The sequence below is a fragment of the Brienomyrus brachyistius genome, chromosome 13 (assembly GCF_023856365.1).
Source record: "Brienomyrus brachyistius isolate T26 chromosome 13, BBRACH_0.4, whole genome shotgun sequence".
Classification (NCBI taxonomy): domain Eukaryota; kingdom Metazoa; phylum Chordata; class Actinopteri; order Osteoglossiformes; family Mormyridae; genus Brienomyrus; species Brienomyrus brachyistius.
The window spans coordinates 1382834-1395778 of NC_064545.1; the positions used below are offsets into that span (position 1 = coordinate 1382834).

The window sequence follows — 12945 nt, forward strand, 5'->3', positions numbered from 1 at the left end:
TAATTCGTACTGACCCACCAGAACCCGCCGGGGCAGAGAACAAAAACCGGGCCTCACACCCTGTTCCTTCCCTTTCATTCTGCATCTCAAACAGGCTCCGTCCCCAATCTGCCTCCCCAAACGGCAGAAAGAACTCACTCATCTACTGTAACTCTCCACAGCTATCTGCAGCAGTATCGGTGACACTGTGTAGAACAGATCCACCATGAATTATATGCTGTGAATTAGCAGTATTTTGTTGTGCTAGCAGGTCATTATTTAGCCTGAGATATGATCTGGGTCTGGTTCATAAGCCCAGGTTTCTGTATAGAGAGTGAGTATCAGGTCTATAATGATCTGAGCTGAGTAGCTTCACTCGAGTGTGAAAAGTGTGTATGGAAGGAAAAGAAACAATCCTGATGTCGCAATATCAAGAATGAGGCATTGAAGTGGAGGAGAAAAACTGTGGACGTGAAAGTAGATAACAAGAGAGGTCACAATAAATAACACTCAAATGCATTATGCATCGCTGGGAGATCGAGTGTGATATTGTTCAGCTCAAAATCATCTGCATCTTAGGAGTATTTTTATTTATTGCACCATTTTTTCAGCATGCCTGAGGTTGTGCAAGGGGGAAGCATTTCCTGTAGACACGGCTGAACTTCCTGTCGGTGTCAGCAGGACGGCCCACCGTGCCGAGTGGGCCACACGGCCCATTGTCCCGGAGGATGTGCTCTTGTTTTCCAGGAGGTACTAGCATGACGAACACGCTGCGCGTTGTACACCGCCGCACGTGGACGGGCTTTCCGATGGGGCAGATTCCTGTGGGCAGATAAATATCCAGGGCGACCAGACCCCCCCCAACATAATTCCCAAAATATCTTGCATTAAATTTAGTCAAGGGGCCGGGCAACCTTCCAGCTAGTTTATGAATAGGCTGACGCTTTATGTGGCATTTTCTCTAACTACAAGGCTCTCTCGATGTCTCCCCAAGGGGAATGGGCATGGAAAGACCTCAGCCCCTCCCTCTTAACAGCGCTGGATCCATGCGGGGAAGCTTCTCTGTCCACAGACGACCCAGACAAACTATTAATAACTCTCAGACTGATTAAAAACCAGTTTAGCCCTGTTAACATTAAGGCAGGAATTAGTTTACCTTATGAGGATTTTAACATAAATTGACTACTGTAATATGATTACGGAATACAAAAGGCAATTTTAAATGCGGTTGATCCACATTTTCCGTAAGGTGTGACATTTTCGTCAGCAGAGTGTGGCACAGGATAGGTGTAGGGTTTTGACATAATGGCTTGCGGTGTGTCGTGCCCTTAGTGAGTTACAGCCTTGGATGGTAGCAGGTATGTGGTCTGGAATAAGTGGTGTTGTTAGAGGTGTTAAGTTAGTCACTATAAACAGAACACAACTGCACCTTGACACGCTGCTCATCCCAGTAGGTATGGATGAGTAACTGTATAAGCCAACCGTCACGCAGAGTCACCTGCGGGCAAGAACACAGCGTACCCATCTAAGAGCACAAAGCATACAGCATTTCACATGCTTTAATACTACTTTCATTTTTTCAAATTAATATTTCATTAATAAAATGTTCTCTCATTCTTTTGATTTTAGATATTTGCGTGGTTTTGAAGCCAGACTCTCAGGGGACAGCAGGAAAGTCAGTCTTGCGAAGGGTAAGTACAATAGGTGTATGTGTGTATAGGTGAGTGCTGGAGGGCTAAGTGGGGGGAACTATTCTGCTTGTGAGAAATGTGACCGCTGTGCCTTATGACATCTCTGTATTTGTGTATAAAGTGGAAATGTGAGCGCGCTGATTTTATTGATCATGACATATGGACGGACTTCCATAATACGGATGGATGGAGGGATGGATGGATGACATTTCCAGCTTTTTTATTTCTCCCTATAATAGCAGTTTGAATAATTAAATAATGATATTTAGCTTCCTAAATATGAGGGCTTACATAATACCAATTGCATACTGTTCATGCTGTCAATCCTTGTCAAAGTATGCATAATACTTAATACTAATAGTATAGCACAATGATAATAATACTAACAACAATATAATTATTATAACAATATTATTATTATTATTATTATTACTATTATATTGTTGTTTTTTGTATGAAGGGAGGCAGATTTCTCTAAACAATCCCTTTCTGCACTATACTAGATAAATCCATCTCAAGTTGGAATGTCTTCTTGTTTTAACATCTCGCCGCGATCCTACAAGACCCACTGAAAAGGGACTTTCTGCTGCATTTTCTTCTTTGCTATGTGTACGGCCTCAGGCAAGCCGCTCTCTTCCCGTCCGGGAAAACGCAGGTGCTGTCTTACCAAACGCAACAGCACTGCTCAAGGCAGGACAGGTGTGACTCCACTCCCGAGTGCCGAGAAGGAAGGACTCACCTCATAATCACAGGCTGTTCTGTGATGGGAGCGTTTTAAAGGTTGGGGAAAGTCAGAAAGGGCTGAAGGCTCGTCTGTGTCTTCACCTCTGCATTTATCTTTAAATGGGGGAAGCCAAAGAGCAGAGGGTAGAGGCCTGGAGTTAGCAAAGAGGCGAAGAGGCAATAAAAGCCAGATGAGATAATCATGTGGCCCTGTGGCTTTGACAGGCCTCTACGTCTGCACCGTCTTGCAAGGCTATCATTAAATCACACATTAGTCTAAAACAAATTACATCAATAAAAAGACATTTCAGTGAACCCCATGACCTTAGTGCACCAGCCTGATAACAATACAGACCCGCTCGGAAAGAGTCGGTGATTTTAGTATGCGGTCCTGATGCTCTTTTTAAGTACGGAGTATTAATACAGACTCTGGAGTGTACCAGGGGTGCTAACTTTCGTCAGCTGGCTGGAGTGAGATTTTCGATTTGAGTCTGCACTCACACACACAATAAACTTACATGTATGTAACAGTTTTTTTGCCTTGTAAATAGTCTGTAGGGTTTGCAAACTGCCACAATGCTTTTCATGTAGTTAACTGTACGTTTATAATGGAATAATATAGATTTGCCGTAAGATTTCAAGAAGTGTGTCAAGAAGTGTAAGTGTCACACCGGATGCGTGAGAGTTGGAAACCCTGGTGCACCACTGTCAGGTCGTAGATAAAGGAGAATTATCTGCTACCGTGCAAATTCCTTCTAGGTACATAGATGTTACCAAAAGCAGAGGCATGGACCATTAGCACTCAGACTGGACAGATGCTTGGAGTCATCTCTGAACTCCTGTCAGTGATCAAAGGAGAGATGATCTGGAGTAAATCTAGGGGCAGTGCCTATTTCCCCCCGTTTTGCCTGTCATCCATCACCCCCATCCAGCTCTGCGTGACGATCATGCCTCAAACGTGCTACATTAGTCACTAGTGCTTCACACCGGCCAGGTGTCTTGCCCCCAGAAATCCAGGATCTCTAATCCCGGGCCAAAAGAGCAGCAGTGATTCTTCCTCATTTACAGCAGTGGATTAAACTGTAAACAGAATGGTGGGGGAGGGGGGGGTCTGGGAACGTATGAGCTGAGACAACGCGTGGCAGCCCTGCAAACAGCCATGCCTGTCACGTCTCTGCCTCTCGTCCACTTCTCCATGCCCAACGTCGACTTCTCGGTGCCGTGACTCAGAGACTATTCATCAGTCACGAGACGCATCGCATGCTGAATGTGATCGTCTCATCCGCAAACCCCCCCGCGGAGCTGTGATTAGCGCTAATACTAACCGTGGCCCTTACACACATCCTGTGCTCAGTATATTATTTAGTCTCCTGGTGATCTCTGAAAGCAGGGATTTCAGCTAAGGTCTACTATCTTGACCTTAGCATGACTCCGGTTAAACCTCTTATAGAAGAAGGGTTTCAGTTTCTGTAAGGCAGCGGCGATGACAGTGGCTTTACTGGACGTCGGTGACACTTTAGTCACAGGGATAAGCAGTATGTACATGCTGTGTCTTAAAACGTCATTTGGGTCATTTGGGTTTGTCCACCTGAAACCTGACCTGCTTTATTACTTACTTTTAAAAGCTTGTATTTGGTTTAAAGTATGGAACTTAGGCAAAGCAGTTTATTCAAACATAACATCGCTGCTGCAGTAAGAATTTGGTGTATTGTTGACTTTTGTAGTTTTATAGAGGTCCAGGAGGTGCGTGACTCAGGGGGTTAGACCTTTGTGCCTGTAATCAGAAGGTTGCCAGTTCAAATCCCATAGTTACAGTACATGTCCTTGGGGCCCTTGAGCAAGCCCCCCGCACCCAAATGCTCTAGGGGGTGCCTAACAAATAGCCTGCCCTTACACTCAGACCCCAAGCTTCACTCATAACTGTATATCTTTATGTCTCAGCAGAGAGCATGATGGGATATGCAAGAAGAAGCAGTCCAGTGTACTTGTGCGAATGGAAAATAAAGCATCATTTCACTTTCCAAACGCATGCTGACCCTCCACATTTTACATTGATCGGCCCAGTTATGATACACCCCCCCCCCTTCGCACCCCCCCATCCCCTCTGCTCCCAAGCCTCCCAACCCTGAATAAAAGTAAATATTTCTGCAGTACTGCTTCCTCTCTGTTCGAGTCGCTGAGCCTTTCTCCCAATGAAGCCCAGGGATTTAGGCCCCTGCCTGATGTGACAGCCCCCCCCCCCCCCCCGCCTTAGCATATTCATGACAAATATGGACTCATTTCACAGGTGTATTAAAATGCCTCTTACCTCCTTTATTGGAGGCTGTGTCACTGGAACCACTGAATAGCCATGCATGGAAATTGAGAAGTGGGTGTATGATATGTAGAAGAATAAGCATATATCAGAGGCAGGGTCAGGAACCTAATTTCACAGTGACATTGGGGGTAATTTGGCTTTGGATATGTTTGTCAATTCTCAGTTCATTTCAGAAAGCGCAGCATCAAAGGATGCTGTCTGGGCGCGAGACGGACAGCTGCTGCTGTATTTATAGGCCACTCGGCCTGTCACGATGAAATAAGTGTCATACTTACACGCTGTGACGAGCTGGTCCAGGAGGTATGGGCAGGCCGGGGAAGATAAGGCCGGTAATTAGTACATTCATCTTTTTTATGATATCATTTTTCAGACATATACGATCATAATGTAAATTAGAAGTAAGGAGGGTTCATGGAAAATAGAATTAATTGTGCGCAGGTCAATCGCCCTACAATAACTGTATTACAAGCAAGGTGTAATTTATGGCAGTGCCTGGCCCTCCCAGGCATCGGACAGATTACCCTTCTGCTGCTCCATCCCATCAGATGAAAGTCGGCTTAGGTGATAACACCCCACCATCGAATAAAATTCATTCACGCCACAACAAGGAATGAGAAGCCGCTCCGGCAGATCTGTCGGGGGAGGGCTGCTCTGCCGCTTAATGGCATTCTATGGATTATTGATTTCTGATTTAGTTTCTGCTCTGTGGAGGCTCATTTTAACAGCGCCATTAGCTCCATAACGATTAGAGACAAAAAAGTTAATTATGTAATTATAAAGTCAATAACAGACTTGTCTGGTTTACTTTGCTCCAGTCAGTTTAGAGCATTATCTCTCGCGCGCACATCATAACGAGCACGAATGTGAGGAGGAGAGATTAACGCCTCGAAAGCAGATGCGAAATTTAATTCGACAGACCACGGCTGTCTGGGAAACCATTAAGTAATCTCACCATTCCGCCTCTATTAAATTCATGGCTGCCACTTTACACACAAAAAGTGGGGGTGGGATGGAAGGGGGGGGGGGGAGAGAATTCTGATTTTATAGACTCCAACAGCAGCCCCAGCCTGGGGCCAGAGGAACTGGGCTCTTTAATATGTCAGAGGAATGAAAAGTTTGAGGGGATTAAACCAAATTGGTGCTTTTTTTTAATGGCTGGGGAATGTATTCTTGAGTCTGAAAAAAATATAGATGGATGGGTTTATCTGAGAGAATGAAAAAGAGCGATATTTTCACCTGTTTTGTGTTTATAATACAGTGTGCCGGTCAGCGTGTTTAAATCGGACCAGGTGTAAAGCTAATTAAATGTGGAGGAGAAAATGCAGAGAAGGAGAACAGGGAATGAATAGGATGGCCGTTACACGCACTTAAGGCTAAGGAGGGTGCTACTTACCCCTGAGCAAGAGAGGTCAGCACAGTTGTCGCTTTATATAAACAAGCACTTAAGACCTGCAGAGCAGCTTGACTTGATTAATTAGCTCATTCATTAGCAGAGTTAAACCATTTAGAAGAGGCAGGGTGATCGGGGGCATCTGCCACTTCAGGGCTCTGCACGCGGTAACCTGATCCCTTAAATGTTTTCCAATACTAGCCAATAAAAGAGCAATTGGAAGTGACACAAATGCTTTGATCTATTTTTGATAGAATTTTGTCTATTTTCTCTAGATGTAGCTATGAACCTTATTTCTAGGTCATGACTGAATTATCCTGAATATTTAAGAATTGTGTCTTTTATCCATGTATTAATTGACTCGTTTTTTGTAATTCACCATTCAGTTCTCCAATAATTCAACAGCAGTTTTTAACAGGTGCTTTCACATCGAAGTTCAGGAACCTAGTTACCGGTTCTGAGTTCCTGAGCTGTGTCAACCAGTAACTTTTGTACCTTCTGGCCATGTTTGTGTGTCACTTTCACACCACATAAAAAGAACTGTAACCCTTATGCTAAATAATCATGGGAGACCTAAATACTTGTAGGTACCTTATTTAATTTTACTTTTTTTAATTTTACACAAAACTACATGTTCATCCCAAAACAATGGATGAACAAGTTGTTTTGTGAATTATTTGTTAATTATTGGGGGATTGATCTTTCATTTTCTACAGAATAAAACCCTTGTATGCTATTCTGCTCATAAGCCCTGGTGGTTTTACCACCAGCACCGACAATATCAGACAAAAATATGTCAGTTACCAACAGAATTTTGCAATGTAGAACGAGTAAAAATGTATTAGTGCATTTAATGTAACTGAGTTGCAAAAATAATTCCATCTGCTCAGTTTTTGCTCCACGCCTTCCATCTCTTTTCCCAGTACTTCCGTATATCTTACAAGTTAGCACCAGTGCTTATGGTCAACGAATCAGCAAAGCTTACTGCTATAAGTCCCACCCAATCAACCAATCAGCAAAGCTTACTGCCATAAGTCCCACCCAATAGTTCCCTGTTGAGCGAAAAGTACCTACTCCAAAATAGGGACGACAATAAATGCAGGGTTTCTGACACGTCCAGAATATGTGACCAGACTGGGTTATTCACAGGCCTGTGCTGTACTATGACACAACAACTCCCTGCGTGTGTGCATACGTGTGTGTGTGTGTGCGTGTGTGTGTGTGCGTGCGTGTGGCTAAGCTGTATTTAGACCTGGCCCTTGTCACAGGGACCACGCCAAGGTGTAAATACCACGCGGTCTGCGGGATCCCAGTGTTGGAGCCCAGAGCACCTGTCACCACTCACGACTTCGCGGTGATGTCCTCACCGGCATGAGGCATCATCTCCACCATCTCCAGACGGCCCAGCGGAGCCCCGTCTAGGAGCCGGAGCACGTCGTCAATCACGGCACATCGCGGGGCCTGAACAAAACAGCGCGGTCCCCTGGGCCCCCTCACCCAAGAGCTTTTTAACACCTGCTGTTAAAGATGTCCATCACAGAATAATGGTTCCTGTTTGAGAACCATGTGGGAACTGGAAACTTATCACCCCGATCTTACACGTTTATCTTTTGTGATCCACTGCAGTGAAAGGCTGTCAGTACATAACATATATACTATTATCCATATTCATGTAAATATACATGCATGAGAGATTTTTTTTAAATTAAAACACAAACAGCTCATTGCTATTTTAACAGACATGTCCTGCCTCATATTTTAGTACCACTAAGTACATTTGTTTTATTTTGGTTTGTTGTGCCGTTTCTCTAGCAGTACCAATTTAGTTTTGTCTTGTTTTTCCTTCCATTGAAGTCGGCTGTTTTGTGTGGATTTTTCAAGAATAAGATGCAACATGTAAGTGATGAGCGTCACTCCAGAAAACAGTTTTAATTCAGAAATTCACCACATGTTCCACTCCACTAGAGCAGTGTTTCCGAATCCAGTCCTTTGGGACCCACAGTAGGTCCATGGTTTTTCTTCCTCCGAACTCCCTACCAGACCAGTCCACATTTCTGCTCCCTCCCAGCTCCCTACTGGGGAAGAACATGGACTGTCTGTAGGTCGCCGAGGACCAGATTGGGAAACACTGGTCTGGAGATCTCCACCACACAAACAGCGTCTGCCTGGGGAAAACCAAATTTTGCAATTATAGATAATAATTAATGAAAATGTAGCCATGTTAAACACTTCTACTATTACATGAAAGCTGCACAGTGGGTTGCAGTTTGCTGTGCTCACCGTCTTGAACCCACGCTTTATAACGTGCATATTCCCGTGACCCTCTTTATAATCCAGAGTCTTCAAGGTATCTAGAGCAGAGCCATCCTATGACATCACTATATGGCTGCTTACACGCTTACCATGTTACTCTTTCAACAAGTGGGCACTTCAGCCAGCTGCCTCCCCATCCCTCATCCCTCTCCTACCCTAACCCATTAGCTCCTGATCTCCGCGTACCGACTCCCGATGTGTACGGTGGGGGAGATTGACATTTCCTGACATTTTGCTAACTAATTGGACTACAAATAAATTAAGCATGTTCACATGGGTAACAAACGAAAGCTAAGCGGCCGTCACCCGCCGTGATTGATGACCTCCCCGCAATTGCGTCTAATAAGATTATTCCATGTGCTTCACTCAGCCTCACACACTGCCTGGGACCTGCGTACTGCTCCTATGGCACGGAATATCACCTTCAGTCTAGATTCAGATAAGCCACAGAAAAGGATGTGAGGCTCGTGATTACAGCCGAGTATTTGCATTCCTCTTAGCGGACGCAAAATAAAGCACAAGGCATGTGACAAGCTCAATTATCTGCAGCCCTACGAGCCGAGAGCCTCCTATCGGCACGACATTTTGGATGCCATGGAGGCCTGGGGTGTCAAGAGGCCTGGAGAGACGACAGGTGACGAGTGGAACCGCCTCCCTTTTCATTATTGTGATGTTACATAGAGCCATCGTGTTGTCACTCGAAGGAAGAGGGAAAAAAAAGAGAGACTAATTACCGCATGAGGAATTTCATAGCGGGACGACGTCTCATGCCTGAGGGAACATCGGCCTTGTGGTGGACGTCAGTGCTTGGGCTGGAGACACCGTCCCATAAGACGGAAACGAGGAGGACATTCTTCATGAGAGTCTTATTTAAATAACTGACGAGAATGAATTCATGCCTGTAGGGAACTCAGTCTCTGCACCATCTACTGTAGATATTTTATTCACAGCAAATATTAAAATCTGCAATAATTTTTAAAATGATTTTTGAAATAAACTGTGGGAAAAAAAAGCATTAAAAAACCTTGGTTGCTATACATATTATGATGATATGAGCCCGATTACGGTTTTGATATTTTGTTTTTTGAAATGAAGCTCTGTATTAAGTACCTCTGTTTTTGACAAATGGTTCTCTGCAGCGCTCACATTAATTCTCGGCTTCATATAAAAAGAATTCACACAAAGAATCTCTTTTAAGTTGAAATTGAAATAAGTGCTAGCCGAACATAATATTTTCTAAACATATAATTTGCATGCTGAATAACTACTATTAGCTACACTTATCTACGCAGAACTGAATAATGACAAGAACGGTCTGCATGAAGAGGCGATTTCATTATGGTCCTAATTTAGCACACGGCGCCCTGGAAGCAGAGGAGGTTCTGGGAGTCCTGGTGTTCGGATCGACGATGAATCATTTCACACGAGTGAAAACATGCGCGCCACGGTGTGTCTCTTTCAGCCTGACCCACTAACGGTCTGATGCGGGGGGACCGTAGCTTAAATATTCAGAGTGCACACAATACAGCGGTCCCAGCCTTTGTTTACACTGACATTTCAAAGATCCTTTACAACCCCCCCCCCCAAAAAAAAAGATTATAAAAATCACGGAATAATAAATGCCACCTTTCAAGTGGGTATTATGCGAGCAAAGAAAAATCCTGATTTATAAATTAAAGCTTTGTGCCTAATTGCCAAACTCCCAGGGAGGAAAACAAAGTGTTGAATGCGAGCTTTGTGGTCAAACTTTGTATTAAATCCTCTGACACACAGGCTGCATTATTATGCTACAGTTGTAAGGAAACATAAGCAAACAAACTATGCCAAGGATTGTAAAGGATGACTGTTTAAGCATGAAAGCTGTTGACAGTGACAAATTATGGTCTTATACTCGCAGGCTTATGTAGCAGGAAGAAACAAAGAGCTCACACTCAAACATCACACAGTACTTAACAAGTCTTTCAGGTGATTGCTGCTGAAACAATGGGTCCTTTCATATTCCCCGGGCAACACACTTTGAATTACACCTTCAATGTGTATTTAACCAATGCAATCACGGTGAAATCGGGACAGGGAGGACACACGGCATACTGCTTTGTGCTAATATTCTCAAAAAAAGGCCGTCATCTATACTAAACCCTCAACTGTATAACTAATATGGCAGTTATTTCCAGTTGAGGCACAGTGTTCCAACTCTAGCATGTTCCTAAAAGCAGGCCTGACAAGGTGATGACCTCTCTCTACTCTAATTACTCTGACACTGCATGCGAACTGGACACGCACTATGAATGACACATTTATGACAACACTGAATACATTCCAGAAAAGCACTAACTACTGGCCAATAAACCTAACGGCAAATCTAACCTGCAAATGTACTGATTATTTAGCCAGACAGACAATAGCAACCAAATATCGAAGCCCACCATTTAAAAACCTTACACGTGGTGTAATCGCAATTTGTCATATATATATATATATATATATATATATATATATATATATAAACACACAGACACACACACGCACACTCACAGACATGCATATATACTTTATGCATATATTTATAATCACAGTATTTTTCTGTATGAATATCAAATACACAGGAGACCACAATTGACTGGAATCCCTTTAACAAATGTACAGGGATTATCCCATTTCTCGAACCCTAAGCAGGGGCATGAACTTGGACTGGCCTCACATTCTCGCTGCACATGGTGCATTCTGAGAAGGCTGTCACAAGGGCCTGGATTATTTCCCCTTGTCCAAGGTTTCAGGCCCAACAATCAAGGCCTGCAAGTTACCGGGAGAAGAGTACGATAACGGGATCATGTTCAGCTAGAAAAACAAGTGTCCTAACTTTTCTCATGTCACTTTCCCCCCCTGGCCCCATTGCTGCCAGAGAATGGGCCTGTAGAGATGGGTGTTAGGCTCATTTAAAAGACCCTCCCCCATTTGAACTGGATTCATGGCCTATTTGCATAAGCAGATTTGGGCAAGGAGAATGGACGGGTACTGCATCTGGTCATTAATATGCCAGCTAATTCAACACATTGTAAGCCTATTGATGCCTCACTAAAGACTCAAATTCAAGGACAGTTATCCCATTGCCATTGTTTAGACTTGAACCAGTCTGAACAGTTGTTACAAATTACATACTTCATTGATTTCAAATCTGCTATAAACCCCACAATAGGAAGAGAGAAGGACAGACTGTAGATAAAGTTAGAACAAACCTCTTTGCTGACAATTACATTTTCTGTATAATATAAACATAAATGCATAAATGTTAATTCTTTTTTAAAAAATAAAAAATGGAAGTTGGTCTATATTATACCGTCAAATAAATAAATAAATTTTAAGAAAAATTTATGTTCACTGCTTGCTTATGCTTGTTTGAGTGAACTGCTAAAGTTCATAAATAATCCATTAAAATAAAAAACACCCTATTTTCTACATGACGTCTCTTTTGTTTTTTATAAACATCCCAGGGCGCCTGGACCCTCCCCATTGGTCGTGGACCTTCACCGCGGACGAAGGACGCCCTTTTATGGGAAGCTGTCGCTCTTAAACGGTCTGCGACGTGCCGGCGGCGAACCGCGAGGGGTTTAAAGTGGCCAGGGATGTGTGATGGCATCCCGATCTCCTTTTGCCAGCGTGTGAAGCCATGATGAGCGAGAGCTGTCATGGGGCCGGCTCCCTCTTTGTGCTGGCCATCCTCGCTCCTGTGCTCCCATTGTCCGCCGACACGTCCAGTTATTTGTGCAAGGCCAGCATATTCTCTCCCCGTCGATCTACGAGCAGGAGAGAAGACATCAAAGCGGCAGAGAGGGGTTCAACTCTGTGGGCTTCGCTCTCTGACTCTCAACATGCGGTTTTGTGCCTCTGAACATCGGCACCTTTTAACCTATTCTGTTAAGATTACCCAACAGCTTCTATTGAGCATTAGGGAAACTATAGTAACCAATAATCTGGTCCTGGCTGAATAGAAACTATGTATCTTGTCAAACAAGAGCTGTCGGAACATCACGGTCCCAGACAAGTTGCTTTGCAGGTCTTGGCCGGTTTGACAGGGCCCCAGCCTTTTCAGGCCGACACAAAGTGGCAGCCTCCCCCCCTGCATGGACCATGCTACAGCCCTCAGTGCTGAATTATATTAACAAATACAAGATCTTTTCCTCAAGACCCTAGTGTCTCCTGACTACAAAAATATTTTAACTTGTGGAAAAAAAAACAAACAAAAAAAAAATTGATTACTAAACAAGAAAAGTGTTTATTGTTTACAGGGACACAGAGGGATGCAGCAGAAATTTCACAGAGAGAGGGAAAAAATATCCAATTTATTAATTTATTTTGGTGGGACCCACCATGGAGCTTGTGACGACGGGACGCTGCCAAGTTGCTTAACAGGTGTGGTTTCATTAAGAGGTGCAAACAGAGCTCTGTGAAGTCCGGGGCCTGTGCAGGCCAGCTACACGCCGGCTTCTCCCCGAGCCTGGCGGGGACCTGGAGCATCAGGCACGGTCGACTTA

The 12945-nt window shown here is 43.9% G+C and overlaps 1 long non-coding RNA gene across 2 annotated transcripts; it reads left to right on the forward strand.

Annotated features, from left to right (window-relative positions):
* Positions 1 to 595: 595 nt before the first annotated feature.
* LOC125706160 (uncharacterized) lies at positions 596 to 11981 on the forward strand. Of its 2 annotated transcripts, none has more exons than XR_007381914.1 (3): positions 596 to 729; positions 1609 to 1670; positions 11905 to 11981. It is a non-coding gene; the product is annotated as an uncharacterized LOC125706160 (long non-coding RNA). The 2 variants fall into 2 exon arrangements; XR_007381915.1 differs by lacking the exon at positions 11905 to 11981 and adding an exon at positions 7369 to 7737.
* Positions 11982 to 12945: the final 964 nt, after the last annotated feature.